The following is an 18,853-nucleotide window of genomic DNA, read 5'->3' as shown; positions in this document are numbered from 1 at the left end:
TGAAGAAAATGCTCAACATCACTAATAATCAGGGAAAAGCATATCAAAATCACAATGAGATATCACATCATACCTGTTAGGATGACCGTTGTCAAACTAAAATAAGAACTAAGTGTTGGCAAGGGTGTGGAGAAAAAGAGAACCCTTATACTCTATTGTTGGGAATGTAAATTGCTACAGCCATTGTGAAAAACAGTATGAAGTCCCTCAAAATATTAAAAACAGAACTGCTATATGATCTAGCAATTTCACTACTGAGTATATATCCAAAGGAAATGAAATCAATATATCAGAGAGACACCTGCACTTTTGTGTTTATTGCAGCATTATTCATAGTAGACAAGATACAGAAATGATCTAAGCATCCACTGAAAGATGAATGGATAATAAAAATGTGGTATATATACACAATGGAATATTACTCAGCCTTAAAACAGGAAACCCTGCCATTTGCAACACCATAGATGAATTTGGAGGACACTATGCTAAATGAAATGTCAGACACAGAAAAACAAATAATGTATGATCTCACTTATATGCGGAATTTTTTAAAAGTCATACTCATAGGCCAGGCACAGTGGATCATGCCTATAATCCCAGCACTTTGGGAGGACAAGAAGGAAGGATTGCCGGAGGCCAAGAGTTCAAGACCAGCCTGGGTAACATAGCAAGACTCCATCTCTACATTAAAAAAAAAAATTAACTGGGCATGCATGGTGGTGCATGCCTGTAGTCCTAGCTACTCAAGGGGCTGAGGCAGGAGGATCACTTGGGCCCAAAAGTTCGAGGTTGCTGTGAGCTATGATCATGCCACTGCAGTACAGCCTAGGTGACAGAATGAGATGCTGTCTCTTAAAAAAAAAAAAAAAAGAAAAAAGGTCAAACTCATAGAAGTAGAGAATAGAACTGTAGTTGTCAGGGACTGAAAGGGGATGAAAATGGGGAGATGTTGGCCAAAGAGTCCAAACTTTCAGTTATATGATGAATAAGTTCTGAGGATCTATAGCCTGCTGACTGTAATTAATCATACTATTTAATAATACTGTGTTATTTACTCGAAATTTGTTGGGAGAGCAGATCATAAGTATCCTCATCACACACAAATGCAAAGAAGATGGTAACTTGTGTAGTGATGAATATCTTAATCCACTTGATGGTGCTAATCATTCCACAATGTATATGTATCTCAAAGCATCACATTGTATACCTTAAATCTATGCCATTTTTGTCATTTATACCTTAATAAAGTTGAAAAAATAAATATATTGGATGATGGTAAGATGATAAATGAAAAGTAAAGCTAGGTAAGAGGTGATAGAACAATGTCTGGGAATACTATTATATACACATAATGCCACATGATACATGGGGTGCTATTCGGAGACCTCAAGGAAGAGGTGGCATTTCAGTGATTTGAGAAAAATATGTCAGCAGGCTTTATAAACTGCAAAATATTAAGAAACATTTATTGTTACTGCTATGAATGATATTAACATACCTGTGTGTACTCTGCAAGACATAAGTTTCAGTTTCTCTTTCATCCACAAATATGTCTGTTGTTGACTCAATTGCGTTTCCCCAAAATTCATAGGTTGAAGGACTAACCCTCAATGGGTCTCTGTAAGAGGTAGAGAGGATTCAACCCTGTTCTTCTGACTCCAAAGTTCTTACCTATTATTTTATTGCTGTTGACATTAACTTATATTTCCTTTCCATATTTTTCTAAGCATATATATGACATGTAATATAACATTACACTTGTAATATGTATATTTATATCCTGCCATTTAAAAATAACATTGTGTCATAAATAATCTCAAAGGCCCTTTTGTAGTTTTATTGTGTGTGTGTGTGTGTGTGTGTGTGTGTGTATGTATCATACATTTCTTACTGAAATTGATTCTAGTTCATTTTTTGTTGTTGTTTTATTTGGAAAGAAATCTACTTTACCCACTGTATTTTCTAGTTAGTTATTGCTGGTATGCAAAATGCTACCAATTTTTATTTACATCATATCCTGGAAATTTACTAATCCATCTTCTGTATCCTAAGAACTTCATCTCATTCTTTCCAATACTACTTCTCACATTTTATTTCATGTCTTATTGGCACTGGCCAGAACATCCACAACAATCTTAAATCCAATTTTAATGGGAATATATGTCACTATTCAACATTGTTTCCTGCTGATATGAAATAAATGTTCTTTGCACACTGAGGAAATAGACTACTCTTCATATTTTTCTAAGAAATTTTTATTAGATAAGAACGTGATAATATTAGGTGCCTTTTCTACATTTATTAAACAATAATTATTATATGAAACCTTCTGAAGTATCACATTTCCCAGTATAAAACTCCTTTGAAATACTAATGTAATCTATACTTGGTCATCATAAATGATTATTATAAAATAATGTTAAATTTTATTTAACCTTATTCTAGGAAAGTTTATGTAATAAAGATAGGAATTATTTATTTTGTGATGGTGTGAGACATCACTGGTTTGGCCTTGGAAGCTACTTTAGAGATAATTTTTTAACTATTATTTCAATTTTCATCTAAGATTATTTGGTAGTTTTATGTTCTCACGAAATATCATCCATTTCTTTCAAATCCTCAAATATATTAATAGACAGAGGACATCTGTTTTTCCTTGCTGTTTTTCATTTGAAATTTTTTTTTATCTGGCCAGGTGCCGTGGCTCATGCCTGTAATTCCAGCACTTTGGGAGGCCGAGGCAGGCAGATCACCTGAGGTCAGGAGTTAGAGACCAGCCTGACCAACATGGAGAAACTCTGTCTCTACAAAAAATACAAAATTAGCCAGGCAGGGTGGCGCACGCCTGTAATCCCAGCTACTCTGGAGGCTGAGGCAGGAGAATGGCTTGAACCTGGGAGGTGGATGTTGCAGTGAGCCAAGATCATGCCACTACACTACAGCCTTGACAATAAGAGTAACAGTGTCTCAAAAAAAAAAAAAAAGAAAAAGAAAAAATTTTTTTCTGTTTTCCCTCCTTTTCTGGGTAAAATTTCCTGAGATATGTCTGTTTACTGTTTTTCCTTTTAAAAGCTTATCTAATTATCCATTAAATTGTTCTTCTTTTCAAATCCACTAACTTTTGCTCAACATTTATTATTTTTCTTCTGTTTTTCAATGACTATGTTTTATCACTTTGATAAGTTCTGTGTTGAACAGTCACTTCATTTATTTTTGTACTTTCTTAAGCCAGTGATTTTGCTCAGAGTTTGGTTTTGCTGGATTTCTGAAAATATTCTTTTTACATTAATTTCTAAATTGTCAGAAATCATACTTTTTATTTCTCTTTTGACTCAGTATATGGGAAAAGTATTTCCTTTCTTTCTTTTTTTTTTTTTTTTTTTGAGATGAGGTCTCACTCTGTCACCCAGGTTAGAGTGCAGTGACGTGATCTTGGCTCACTGCAACCTCCACCCCCTAGGCTCAAGTGATCCTCCTATCTCAGCCTACTGAGTAGCTATGGCCACTGGCAGACCTATGCCTGGCTAATTTTTTGTATTTTTGGCAGAGACAGGGTTTCGCCATGTTCCTCAGGCTGATCTCAAACTCCTAAGCTCAAGCAATCTACTGGCTTGTCCTCCAAAAGTGCTAGGATTAAAGTCATGAGCCATCACACTTGACCCTATTTTCATTTATTTCTAAAATTTATTTCTGTTTTCTTTTCTTTCTTGGTTTTTTTGTTTGTTTGTTTGTTTGTTTGTTTGAGACAGGGTCTTACTCTGTCATGAAGGCTAGAGTGATCAAGACCATTCTGGCAACATGGTGAAACCCTGTCTCTACTAAAATGTAGTGCTGTGATCACAGCTCACTGCAACCTGGGCCTCTTGCACTCAAGCAGTCCTCCCGCCTCAGCCTCCCAAGTAGTTGAGATTATAGCCACATGCCACAAGACCTGGCTAATTTTCTTTTTTTTTTAATTTAGGGCTAGGGTCTTACTATGTTGCTCAGGCTGGTCTCACACTCCTGGGCTCAAGCAATTGTCCCACCTTGGCCTCCTAAACTGCTAGAACTACAGGCATAAGCCACTGCACCCGTCCTAAAATTTCTTTCTTACATTTTTGTTATTCATTTATAATTTTACTGCACTATATTCAGGACATTTGATCTGTATTTTCATTTGGGGAAGTTATTTTTTCACTATGCTAATCCATAGGCAATTTTTATAAAAATTAATATGTGCCCAAGAAGAGCATATGGTTTTTAGATACAAACATACATAATAAATCGTAATTTATTGTTCAAATTTTCTCCTCTACTCATATTTTTTAACTACCAGATTTGTAAAAGTGCATAAAAAATGTTTGAAAGCTCCCACAGTTACCTTTTATCCATTCTTCCTTTTTTCTCTGGCTCTTTGACAAACAATGCATGTACATTACTGACTCTTCTACCTTTGCTGTCCATTTTAACTTTTATCAGTATAAAATTTCCTCCTTTGTCTCATTAATGCTTTTTTTTTTTGGCTCAGATTCTACACTGTCAGAAAATAAGTTTGCCACCTCTGTGTTCTTTCCTTTGCATTTGCCAGAAAAATCTTACTCATTCTTTTATGTCTAACCTTTTCTCATTAATTTCCTTTAGGGAGAGATTTTGTAACCAATATGCTATATTTTGTTTCTATTCTTTTAACTGGTGTCAGTTACTCGTGAAAAAAGTGTGTTTTAATTTCTTTTGAAGGAGCAGGCTTCCTGTTTCCTAAGAACTGCAACTCGATTGCCTAATACTACACCATTTGACTTAGAATTAGTGAAAATTCTTCTGATGCTCTACATCTGATTGTCTGTTGGGGCTGGTTTCTATATTTTTCTTAGTTCTCATAAGTATTTGAGTGAAAGTTGGCAGATACTGTGTCAGGGCCTGCAAGCAGATGCCATTTTAAATTAGGCCAAGTTTTCATGCTTCATCACAAAAGAAGCAAGTTGCTGCTGGAAATAAACTCTAATCATGTGTTCATCTTTGTGTTACTTACTAGATTCAATTTCCGCCCAAGTGAGCATGATATAGAATTAAAACTAATTCAGTTCAGTTTCACAGGTATTGATTGGCCTGCCAAGCACTGGACTAGCTTCATTTATTTATTCACTTTTCACAAAAATGTATTGAGCATTTAGTTGTGCTAGGCACTGTTCTGTACCCTTGAGATAAAGTGAACAAAATATGTTTGTATCCTCGAGGAGAATACAGTACATTGTAGTTAAAAAAAAAAAAAAAAAAAAGCAATTGGCTGGGCGCGGTGGCTCACCACTGTAATGCCAGCACTTTGGGAGGCCAAGGCATGTGCATTACGAGGTTAACAGATGGAGATCATCCTGGCAAACATGGCAAAACCCCGTCTCTACTAAAAATACAAAACATTAGCTGGGTGTGGTGGAGCCTGCCTGTAGTCCCAGCTACCCGGGAGGCTGAGGCAGGAGAATTGCTTGAAACCAGACAACGGAAGTTGCAGTCAGCGGGGATCGCGCCAGTGCACCCCAGCCTGGAGATAGAGACTCCATCTCAACAACAACAAAATTAAAATAAATATGTAATTCTATATATGTGCCATATAGAAAAACAAAGCCGAGTTAGAGAACAGAGAATGATGGGAAGTGGAGGTGATTGTTTTAGATGGCCAGGGGAGTGATGTTGGAGCCGAGACGTGAAAAAAGAAATGAAGCTGCCACAAAAGATCTGATGCAAAAATCTCTAGGCAGAAGGAGCGGTACTATGATCAAGGTCCTCAGACAAGACCAGGCTGCTGTTGGGAGTGAACTGTGATAATGTTCCTCTGTGTCACTCAATCAAGATATAAAGGCCTTCACAGACTTAGCTGAGTGACTGCTCAGGTTCACGTGCTCCCACCCTGGTATCCATGCAGAATCAAGATGAGCAACCTGTCATCTTCCTTTGACTTTTGTAACAAGAGAGGCAGCACATGCAATTGGTGACTCCTCCCAAATTAGAACAGGAGTTAGCTGCTAAATAAATACAGTTCATTCCTTTGGCTGTTCAACATGCCTTTCCATATGTATGTATATACTTTTAAGTTTCCAGTTAACGTTTTGCAACCAAATCTCATCATGATCTTAACCACTTCCTAGAAGAAGGCAACACAAAATCTCTTTGGTTCCTGTATCCAGCTTAAAGTCCAGGATTTCTGCATAAGGACCATTCTAATTCTTTTGGATCCCATCTCAATATTATAAGCCCTGTGGACTCTACTGTAAAGTTAACCACAGTAACACACCCTATATAAAAATAGTGTGGGGAAGAAAGAGAAGGGAAATAAACTAACACAAACATATGTAAATATGCATACATTTTATTTAAAATATTAAAATATAAAATATTGAAATATTTTAAATGGTTTTATTCTAAAATGTTTTAAATTATCAAACTTAAAAGGCAAAATATAAATTAAAACTGACAACTATCAAAATTTTAAATCAAATTATTTAAATAAAGCTAGATTTTATTTTATTTTATTTTTTAATTTTTTATTGCATTTTAGGTTTTGGGGTACATGTGCAGAACATGCAAGACAGTTGCATAGGTACACACATGGCAGTGTGTTTTGCTTCCTTTCTCCCCTTCACCCACATTTGGCATTTCTCCCCAGGCTATCCCTCCCCAGCTCCCCCCACCACTGGCCCTCCCCTTTTCCCCCCAATAGACCCCAGTGTTTAGTACTCCCCTCCCTGTGTCCATGTGTTCTCATTTTTCATCACCCGCCTATGCGTGAGAATATGCAGTATTTCATTTTCTGTTCTTGTGTCAGTTTGCTGAGAATGATGTTCTCCAGATTCATCCATGTCCCTACAAACGACATGAACTCATCATTTCTGATTGCTGCATAATATTCCATGGTGTATATGTGCCACATTTTCCCAGTCCAGTCTATCATCAATGGGCATTTGGGTTGGTTCCAGGTCTTTGCTATTGTAAACAGTGCTGCAATGAACATTCGTGTGCATGTGTCCTTATAGTAGAATGATTTATAGTCCTTTGGATATATACCCAGTAATGGGATTGCTGGGTCAAATGGAATTTCTATTTCTAAGGCCTTGAGGAATCACCACACTGTCTTCCACAATGATTGAACTAATTTACACTCCCACCAACAGTGTAAAAGTGTTCCTTTTTCTCCACATCCTCTCCAGCATCTGTTGTCTCCAGGTTTTTTAATGATCGCCATTCTAACTGGCGTGAGATGGTATCTCAATGTGGTTTTGATTTGCATCTCTCTAATGACCAGTGATGATGAGCATTTTTTCATATGATTGTTGGCCTCATATATGTCTTCTTTTGTAAAGTGTCTGTTCATATCCTTTGCCCATTTTTGAATGGGCTTGTTTGTTTTTTTCCTGTAAATCTGTTTGAGTTCTTTGTGAATTCTGGATATCAGCCCTTTGTCAGATGGGTAAACTGCAAAAATTTTTTCCCATTCTGTTGGTTGCCAATTCACTCTAGTGACTGTTTTTGTTTTTTGTTTTTTTTTAATTTTTTATTGGATTTTGGGTTTTGGGGTACATGAGCAGAGCATGCAAGACAGTTGCGTAGGAACACACATGGCAGTGTGCTTTTCTTTCCTTCTCCCCTTCACCCACATTTGGCATTTCTCCCCAGGCTATCCCTCCCCCCCTCCCCCTCCCACTGGCCCTCCCCTTTTCCCCCCAATAGACCCCAGTGTTTAGTACTCCCCTTTCTGTGTCCATGTGTTCTCATTTTTCATCACCCGCCTATGAGTGAGAATATGCGGTGTTTCATTTTCTGTTCTTGTGTCAGTTTGCTGAGGATGAAGTTCTCCAGATTCATCCATGTCCCTACAAACGACACAAACTCATCATTTCTGATTGCTGCATAATAGACTCTAGTGACTGTTTCTTTTGCCGTGCAGAAGCTGTGGAGTTTGATTAGGTCCCATTTGTCTATTTTGGCTTTTGTTGCCAATGCTTTTGGTGTTTTGTTCATGAAGTCCTTGCCTACTCCTATGTCCTGAATGGTTTTGCCTAGATTTTCTTCTAGGGTTTTTATGGTGCCAGGTCTTATGTTTAAGTCTTTAATCCATCTAGAGTTAATTTTAGTGTAAGGTGTCAGGAAGGGGTCCAGTTTCTGCTTTCCGCACATGGCTAGCCAGTTTTCCCAACACCATTTATTAAACAGGGAATCCTTTCCCCATTGCTCGTTTTTGTCAGGTTTATCAAAGATTATATGGTTGTAGATATGTTGTGTTGCCTCCAATGCCTCTGTTTTGTTCCATTGGTCTATATCTCTGTTTTGGTACCAGTACCATGCTGTTTTGATTACTGTATCCTTGTAGTACAGTTTGAAATCTGGTAGTGTGATGCCCCCCACTGTGTTCTTTTTGCTTAGAATTGACTTGGCTATGCGGGCTCTCTTTTGGTTCCATATGAAGTTCATGGTGGTTTTTTCCAGTTCTGTGAAGAAAGTCAATGGTAGCTTGATGGGGATAGCATTGATTCTGTAAATTACTTTGGGCAGTATAGTCATTTTCACGATATTGATTCTTCCTAACCATGAACATGGAATGTTTCTCCATCTGTTTGTGTCCTCTCTTATTTCATTGAGCAGTGGTTTGTAGTTTTCCTTGAAGAGGTCCCTTATGCTTTTTGTGAGTTGTATTCCTAGGTATTTTATTCTTTTTGTAGCAGTTGTGAATGGCAGTTCGTTCTTGATTTGGCTTTCTTTAAGTCTGTTATTGGTGTAGAGGAATGCTTGTGATTTTTGCACATTGATTTTATATCCTGAGACTTTGCTGAAGTTGCTTATCAGTTTCAGGAGTTTTTGGGTTGAGGCAATGGGGTCTTCTAGGTATACTATCATGTCGTCTGCAAATAGAGACAATTTGGCTCCACCTTTCCTATTTGAATACCCTTTATTTCTTTTTCTTGCCTGATTGCTCTGGCTAGAACTTCCAGTACTATATTGAATAGGAGTGGTGACAGAGGGCATCCTTGTCTAGTGTCAGATTTCAAAGGGAATGCTTCCAGTTTTTGCCCATTCAGTATGATATTGGCTGTTGGTTTGTCATAAATAGCTTTTATTACTTTGAGATACGTTCCATCAATACCGAGTTTATTGAGGGTTTTTAGCATAAAGGGCTGTTGAATTTTGTCGAATGCCTTCTCTGCATCAATTGAGATAATCATGTGGTTTTTGTTTTTGGTTCTGTTTAAGTGGTGAATTCCGTTTGTAGACTTGCGTATGTTGAACCAGCCTTGCATCCCCGGGATGAATCCTACTTGATCATGATGGATACGTTTTTTGATTTGCTGTTGCAATCAGCTTGCCAATATTTTATTGAAGATTTTTGCATCTATGTTCATCATGGATATTGGCCTGAAGTTTTCTTTTCTTGTTGGGTCTCTGCCGGGTTTTGGTATCAGGATGACGTTGGTCTCATAAAATGATTTGGGAAGGATTCCCTCTTTTTGGATTATTTGGAATAGTTTCAGAAGGAATGGTATTAGCTCCTCTTTGTGTGTCTGGTAGAATTCGGCTGTGAACCCATCTGGACCTGGGCTTTTTTTGTGTGGTAGGCTCTTAATTGCTGCCTCGACTTCTGACCTTGTTATTGGTCTATTCATAGTTTCAGCTTCCTCCTGGTTTAGGCTTGGGAGGACACAGGAGTCCAGGAATTTATCCATTTCTTCCAGGTTTACTAGTTTATGTGCATAGAGTTGTTTGTAATATTCTCTGATGATAGTTTGAATTTCTATGGAATCTGTGGTGATTTCCCCTTTGTCGTTTTTTATTGCATCTATTTGGTTGTTCTCTCTTTTCTTTTTTATCAATCTGGCTAGTGGTTTGTCTATTTTGTTGATCTTTTCAAAAAACCAGCTCCTGGATTTATTGATTTTTTGAAGGGTTTTTTGTGTCTCTATCTCCTTCAGTTCAGCTCTGATCTTAGTTATTTCTTGTCTTCTGCTAGGTTTCGAGTTTTTTTGATCTTGCTCCTCTAGCTCTTTCAATTTTGACAATAGGGTGTCAATTTTGGATCTCTCCATTCTCCTCGTATGGGCAGTTATTGCTATATATTTTCCTCTAGAGACTGCTTTAAATGTGTCCCAGAGATTCTGGTATGTTTTGTCTTCGTTCTCGTTGGTTTCGAAGAACTTCTTTATGTCTGCCTTCATTTCATTGTTTATCCAGTCAACATTCAAGAGCCAGTTGTTCAGTTTCCGTGAAGCTTTGCGGTTCTGAGTTGGTTTCTGTATTCTGAGTTCTAACTTGATTGCACTATGGTCTGAGAGACTGTTTGTTATGATTTCAGTTGTTTTGCATTTGCTGAGGAGTGCTTTACTTCCAATTATGTGGTCAATTTTAGAGTAGGTGTGATGTGGTGCTGAGAAGAATGTATATTCTGTGGATTTGGGGTGGAGAGTTCTGTAAATGTCTATCAGGTTTGCTTGTTCCAGGTCTGAGTTCAAGCCCTGGATATCCTTGTTGATTTTCTGTCTGGTTGATCTGTCTAATATTGACAGTGGAGTGTTAAAGTCTCCCACTATTATTGTGTGGGAGTCTAAGTCTCTTAATAAGTCATTAAGAACTTGCCTTATGTATCTGGGTGCTCCTGCATTGGGTCCATATATGTTTAGGATCGTTAGCTTTTCTTGTTGTATCGATCCTTTTACCATTATGTAATGGCCTTCTTTGTCTCTTTTGATCTTTGTTGCTTTAAAGTCTATTTTATCAGAGATGAGAATTGCAACTCCTGATTTTTTTTGCTCTCCATTTGCTTGGTAAATCTTCCTCCGTCCCTTTATTTTGAGCCTTTGTGTATCCTTACATGTGAGAGGGGTTTCCTAGATACAGAACACTGATGGGTTTTGGTTTTTTATCCAATTTGCCAGTCTGTGTCTTTTGATTGGTGCATTTAGTCCATTTACATTTAGGGTTAATATTGTTATGTGTGCATTTGATACTGCCATTTTGATGCTAGCTGGCTGTTTTGCCCGTTAGTTGATGTAGATTTTTCATTATGTTGATGCTCTTTAGCATTTAGTGTGATTTTGGAATGGCTAGTACTGGTTGTTCCTTTCTATGTGTAGTGCCTCTTTCAGGAGCTCTTGTAAAGCAGGCCTGGTGGTGACAAAATCTCTGAGTACTTGCTTGTTTGCAAAGGATTTTATTTTTCCTTCACTTATGAGGCTCAGTTTGGCTGAATATGAAATTCTGGGTTGAAAGTTCTTTTCTTTAAGAATGTTGAATATTGGCCCCCACTCTCTTCTGGCTTGTAGAGTTTCTGCTGAGAGATCTGCTGTGAGTCTGATGGGCTTCCCTTTGTGGGTGACCCGACCTTTCTCTCTGGCTGCCCTTAGTATTTTCTCCTTTATTTCAACCCTGGTGAATCTGATGATTATGTGCCTTGGGGTTGCTCTTCTTGAGGAATATTTTTGTGGTGTTCTCTGTATTTCCTGCATTTGAGTGTTGGCCTGCCTTGCTAGGTGGGGGAAATTTTCCTGGATAATATCCTGAAGAGTATTTTCCAGCTTGGATTCATTCTCTTCGTCACATTCTGGTACACCTATCAAACATAGGTTAGGTCTCTTCACATAGTTTCACATTTCTTGGAGAATTTGTTCATTCCTTTTTGCGCTTTTTTCTCTAATCTTGGTTTCTCATTTTATTTCATTGACTTGATCTTTGACTTCTGATATTCTTTCTTCTGCTTGGTCCATTCAGCTGTTGAAACTTGTGCATGCTTCGTGAAGTTCTCGTATTGTGTTTTTCAGCTCCTTCAATTCATTCATATTCCTCTCTAAGTAATCCATTCTTGTTATCATTTCCTCGAATCTTTTTTCAAATCTTTTTTCAAGGTTCTTAGTTTCTTTGCATTGATTTAAAACATGTTCTTTTATCTCACAAAATTTCTCATTATCCACCTTCTGAAGTCTAATTTCATCACAGTCATTCTCTGTCCAGCCTTGTTCCCTTGCTGGTGAGGAGTTTTGGTCCTTTCTAGGAGGCAAGGTATTCTGGTTTCAGGTGTTTTCCTCCTTTTTGCACTGGTTTCTTCCCATCTTTGTGGATTTATCCACCTGTCATCTGAGTAGTTGCTGACTTTTCAATTGGGTCTCTGAGTGGATGCCCAGATTGTTGATGATGAAGTATTTCTGTTACTTGGTTTTCCTTCTACCAGTCTAGCTCCTCCACTGTACGACTGCTGAGGTCCACTCCAGGTCCTGCTTGTCTGGGGTGCACCTATAGCAGCTGCGGAACAGTGAGGGATGCTACCAGTTTCTTTTTCTGCTATCTTTGTCCCAGAATGATGCCTGCCAAATGTTAGTCTTCTGGATATAGAGGGGTCAGGGAGCTGCTTGAGGAGACAGTCTGTACTTTATAGGAGCTCAAGTGCTGAGCTGTGAGCTCTGTTGTTCATTCAGGGCTGTTAGGCTGCTACGTTCAATTCTGCTGCAGCAGAACTCATTTTAAAAAAACCCTTTTTTTCTCAGATGCTCTGTCTCAGGGGGTTGGGGCTTTCTTTATGAGTGTCTGTTGCGCTGTCCTGCCCAGCTAGGAGGCAGTCTAGTCACTATTTGCCAGCCAGGGCTCTGCCCTGCTGGTGTGAGGTCCGCCTTGTTGCTGCAGGCTCTGCCCTGCTGCTGTGGTCTCTGCCCTGCTGCCACGGGCTACACCCTGCGGCGGAGTCTCTCTGTTGTGGCGGGTTGCCTCGGCAATGGCAGGCTGCATCAGCAATGGGAGTGTAACCTCAGTAGGGGCGGATTGCCTCAATAATGGCAGACGCCCCTCCCCCACAGAGCTGCACCGTCCTGGGTTCAGCTGTGCCCGCAGTAAAACTCTCCGCCTGGAGCGTTTGGAATCACCGTTTTGTTTGTCCCACTGTGCTGGCCCAAATGCCATTTCCCTGAAATCTCCTGGCCTGGCTCACTGTCCAAGTCCCGTTCAATCAGATGGATATGCCAATCTGCCCTCTCAAGTCTCAGATTGCCAGTTAAACAGGGCACCCAGACCAGTACGCTTTGTGTGGAGCACTGTGGAGCGCCACTGCGCTGTAGTGCCAGCCACCGGCTGCACCAGCCACCGGCTGCACCAGCCAAAACTGCTGCGCTGGCGTCCTGTGTCTCTTTTGTACCTGGGAATTTCCCCGTTCTGTGGGCAACAAATATCCATCTGGAAATGCGGCCCTGACTCACCCTCTGCGCGTTCACAGAGAGCTTCAATCCTGGGTTGTTCTCACCACGCCATCTTGAGTTGGTCTCCAAAGCTGGATTTTAAATTTGATTATCCATAGCTCTGGTTATGAACTGCTGCTTGCAATAAATATGATTTTTAAAAAGTTACAACAAGAACAAAAACAAAAAGGTCTAAGTTTAGCTACTTTATCTTTTAAAGGATTTAAAATATTTTTGATGTGAAAAAAAATTTAGGTCAAAAAAACATGTGAAACCTACCACAAAAAAGGCATTCCAGTATGCAAGGAAACAAAATCCTTTATATGACTGGAATTTTCCAAAGCAACTGAGCTATTTCACATTTCCACAGGCATGTGGTGTTCCAGTTTCTCCACATCCTTGTCAGCACTTGTTATTGTGTCTTTTTTATTACAGCCACTCTAGTGAGTGTGAAGTAGCATCTTGTGGTGGCTTTCATTTACATTTTCCTAACGCCTAATGATACTACCACCTTTTCATGTGCTTATTCGTCATCAGTATATCTTCTTTGGTGAAATGTCTATTCAGATCTTTCAGTCCTATTTAATTGAGTTAATACTGAGGTTTAAGGACACAAGCCCTTTATTAGATAGATAATTTGCAAATATCTTCTTTCACTGTGTGGCTCATCTTTTCACTTTACAATGTCACTTGAAGTGTATACATTTTTAATTTTGATGAAGTCCAATTCATCCATTTTTTCTTCTATGTGCTTTTTTCTGTGCTTTTGTGTCTTGTCTAAGCATTTTAATTTGTGTTTGAGAAAGACTACCTAATTTTGACTTAGAAACATAATTGATAGAGTTTTCTTACCACCCCACCAATTTTCAATAAGCCTCATATTAAAGTGACAACAGTCTCCTAATCTAGTGTCTGCTTTATAAGGAAAAAATAAATCACTGGGGAAAGCATTTTGATCTCAGTGCAGACCAAGTCTGCAGGTCATCCAGTTTCTCCATTGAGTTTTTGCCTGGGTATCATGCATTGTCTGTCCGCACCCTCCTGTGACTTCATGGGTAACTTTGCACCACTGGCTTAGTCCTGAGCACAGGAAAATGCTCCATTTTGAAAGCAAAGATCACACTTCACATGTTCAGCCTCACTGAACCTAAAATGAGACACAGGGAGATGAGAGACAGGAATATTTAGAGCGCACTTGTGGAGTCAAATCGCCTTTGAGTTCCTGCTCAGCCACTTACTCCTGGCAAAGAGATCTTGGGCATGTTACTTAGTGTCTCTAGACCACAGGTAGTCCTTTCATAGGTGGGTAGCAGTTATAGTTAGGCTAGGCTAGCCCTGCACATACTATGCCTTCCATAAATGTCAGTCATTGTTGTTATTTTAATTATTATTACTATCATTAATATTTAACTGAGACAGGCAAGAAAGAACCCCTAATTTTCAACTTTCAAAAAGTTCTTTTCAATCTAGATTTTAAAGTTACATAGCTCATGTCTGTAATCCCAGCACTTCAGGAGGCTGAGGTGGAGGATCGCTGAAGCCCAAAAGTTCAAGACCAGGCTGGGCAACATAGGGAGAACCCCCACCCCCATCTCTACAAAAAATTTTAAGAAACTAGCCAGGAGTGGTGGCACATCTCTGTAGTTCCAGCTACTTGGGAGGATGACGCAAGAGGATCCCGTGGGCCCAGGAGACTAATGTTGCAGCGAGCCGTGATTGCACCACAGCACTCCAGCATCAGGGACAGAGTGAGAACCTGTCTCAAAAAGAGAAAAAAGGAATACAAAAAGATACATAGGAAATCAGAGATATTTCTTGCTACTCAAAATGTGGTCTGAGGATCAGCAGCATCAATGTCATCTGGAGGTTTGTCAGAAATGCAGAATTTCAGATTTCACCATACTGAACTAGAACCTGTATTTTAATAAGACATCCAGGTGATTTGTATGCATATTGTAGCTGGTGAAACCCTAGCATGGTAGGATAGGAAGTGGTCAATTCTCTGGCCTATTCCTCTACTGCCTTAAACTCCACCCACCATTCGGGTACTAAACAACCCTTCCTTCATTCTTCATTCTTCAAGGAGATCATGCTTTGGCTTGTGACTTGCTTTACAGGAGTAAAGGCGGCTAGAGAGAGTCCTGTCTTATCTAAAAGGAACCATTGCACTTCATCAGCATCGAATCAGGAGGCTCTGTCAAAAGCGGGTTTGCTGTACTCTTTCAAGAAAAACACAGCAGAGACCAAACAGCACAGAAAAGATATAGATAGATACATAGAAGTAGAAGGATTTGATTTCCCCCCTCCCCAGGAGCCAGTTACAAGCTGACAAAACCAGTTATCAAACCTTGCAGTTAATCCTTTAGAGTCAACATCTGCTGAAAATGCTTCAATGCAGTATGGCCCTTCTGATGGGCATTTGTGGATGGGAACTCTTCCCAAAGTCACAGGGTTTTCCTGAGAAAAAGTCATCTTTTTCCAGTATGAATTAATAGCAAAGATAAGACTTGGACCTTGCTTGACTGCTAACTCATCTGTCCCCAAATCTTTGAAAAGCTGTGCCTCCAAATGTCCAAACACAAGTTCCTGCTCACATTTTTTGACTTAGAAGCCTCAGGAAAAAGTGTGGGAAAAGTCACACCAGAAAATCATACGCTCTGACTGAAGTAGAAACTGAGATTTGTCTAGGAACTTCTTGAATCAAAGAAGTGGTGGGGCAGGGTGGAGTGAAGTGGTGGGGGTAGGGGTGTGGGGGTTAAATGGCAAGTTCCACAACCAACAGTAGGGCCTCCCAAAGTGTTTCTTTCTCTTAACCCCAACCCTGCACAAACCAGTTTGAAAACATAGCAAGGAAGCTGGTGGACTGGCTTACACCTGTAACCCCAGCACTCTGGGAGGCTGAGGTGGGAGGATATCTTGAGCCCAGGAATTCAAGACCAACCTGTAGAGATGGTGAGATGAGATCTCACCAACTCTACAAAATTTTATTTTGAGATGAGATGAGATGGTGAGACCTCATCTCTACAAAAATAAAAATTTTTTTTAAATTAGGGCTAGGCACGGTGGGTCATACCTGTAATCTTAGCACTTTGGGAGTCTGAGGCTGGTGGATCACCTGAGGTCAGGAGTTCAAGACCAGGCTGGGCAATGTGGTGAAACCCTGTCTCTTCAAAAAATACAAAAATTAGCCAGGCGTGGTGATGCGTCCCTGTAGTCCTAGCTACTAGCGGGCTGAGGTGGAAAGATCACTTGAACGTGGGAGGTTGAGGCTACAGTAAGCCAAGATCACACCACTGCACTCCAGCCTGGGTGGCAAAGTGAGACCCTGTCTCAAAAAAAAAAAAAAAAAATTTTACAGGGCATGGTGGTATGTACCTGTAGTCCCAGCTACTTGAGTCCTGAGCTACTGAGTCCAGGAGTTCAAGGCTGCAGTGAGCTATGATGGTACTACTGCACTGCAGCCTAGGTGATAGAGCAAGACCCTGTCTATATAAAAACAACAAAGCTCTGAAAACACAGCAAGAACTATTATAACCATAGGCATTGTGCAAAGGCTTTGGGGGGCAAAATGACATCGAAGTTGAATCTTGCAGGACAAATGAGTTAGAAGAGAGGAAAAGTGGTCAATAGGAACATTTTTTCTTCATCAAGATACAACTCACATACCATAAATATCACCCTTTTAAAGTGTTTTTAGTATATTTACAAAATTGTGCAACGATCATCACTATCTCATTCCACAACCAGCATTCATTACTCCAAAAAGAATCCCATCACCATTAGAAGTCACTCCCCATTCTCTCCTCCTCCCAGCCCCTGGCAACTAATCTAGTTTCTGTAACAAGATAATTTTTAAAACAGAGAAAAAGCAGGCCTGCAAGGTGATGAGGTAAAAGTTCTTCACAATTAGTCAGAGTAGTTCAAAGGTATTCTTTCACCATTTTGAAATCCAGGTATGGTGAGGCCATCAGATCAGGAGATTGACCACCAATGAAAAGACAGTTTGTTACTCACGGTTCCTAAGAGGGGGTCAGGGCATGTCATGTAGGGCCAAGTCAGGAAGCACCAGGGACAGTCAGGAGACAGAAGGAGGGAAGAAAATGCACGGACATGAGCCAGAGCTTTTATTATGGTTTTTGCAGGAAGAAGTGGGCAAGGCAGGGTAATCAGATTTAGTACTGAATAGTTTGAATAATTTCAGTGAGCTCGTGACTATAGGGGGTGGTCCCTAACTGTACCTGGCCCAGTGTGATTTAGGGCAGAAGGCTAGCGTCCCAGACTGCTGGAGCCTAATGAAAGAGGTGGGTGGGAGGTATGGACACAGGATTGGTTTCTCTGGATATCAAAGGCATGCTCTAAAGCAGTTGTTTGCTATCTCTAGGAATTAGCTAATCCTGAGAGAAGCAGTCCCTTCCTGTAAGGGAAAAGCCTCCAGATATCAAAGCATCATAAAATGTGCAAAATAAAAAACATGATTAATACACACCAACCAACATCATCAGCCGGGATATATATCTTAGGAAATCAGACCAGTGTCTAATACAAAATGTTTTCATCTGTTTTTGCTTCTTCTTTCTAAACTTAATAAGATCCGTGAAATCATGGGGCTGATATACTTAGTACATTTTCCTTTGTGTGTGTGTGTGTGTGTGAGAGAGAGAGAGAGAGAGAGAGAGAGAGAGAGAGTCTCACTCTGTCAACCAGACTGAAGTGCAGTAGCATGATTTTGATTCACTGCAACCTCCACCTTCGGGGTTCAAGCAATTCTCATGCCTCAGCCTCCCAGGTAGCTGGGATTACATGTATGGCATCACCACACCAGGTTAATTTTTTGTATTTTTAGTACAGACAAGATTTTGCCATGTTGCTCAGGCTGGTCTTGAACTCCTGGCCTCAAGTGATCCACCCATCTCGGCCTTCCAAAGTGCTGAGATTATAGGCATGAGGCACCGCGCCCGGCTACTTCATATATTTTCTAAGTGCGTGTTAAAGTAAATACATAACAAAATTACCTAAATTGTGTCACACAGCACTGATGTTTTGCATGTCCCAGAATGACATGCATTGATCTAGTTCAACTTCTTCATTTTATGGAGGAGAAATTTAAAGCCAGAAAGGGCAAGTGACTTGCTCAGGGTCTCATAATTATTCCTGGCAAAAGAGGGATTAGAATCCGTCACCCTTGACTCCTCATTCCAATGCATTTTTTCCTCTGTGCAATTCACATTTCACTGGTGTTAACAAAAAGCAAGGCAACCACTTTAAGTCACTCCTACCAGGGACCTGCTGTGCTATTCTAATAATTCCATGGTCCAGTCATCTGTTCAGAACTAACAGTGTCATTTGCACAAACATAAAACATTTCTTCTAGTTTATCTGTGTTCTTCATTCTCTGCTGCTTGTCACTATGGAGTGGGAAGGAAGGTCTTCTAACTGGACTTCAGATTTCCAGTAATTGATGCATCTCTTACTCTGAGAACTGGGCCAGGAGAACAGGAGTATAATCCTGTTCTCAACAGAAGTCTAGTGCAATTCACACATTAAAAAGATCAGCATTTAGGCTGGGCACAGTAGCTCGCCTCTATAATCCCAGCACTTTGGGAGGCTGAAGCGGGTGGATCACTTGAGGCCAGGAATTCAGGACCAGCCTGACCAACATGGTGAAACCCTGTGTCTAC

This window comes from Callithrix jacchus, chromosome 15 (genome assembly GCF_049354715.1).
Source record: "Callithrix jacchus isolate 240 chromosome 15, calJac240_pri, whole genome shotgun sequence".
Taxonomy (NCBI): domain Eukaryota; kingdom Metazoa; phylum Chordata; class Mammalia; order Primates; family Cebidae; genus Callithrix; species Callithrix jacchus.
Note: the sequence above shows the minus strand (reverse complement) of the source record.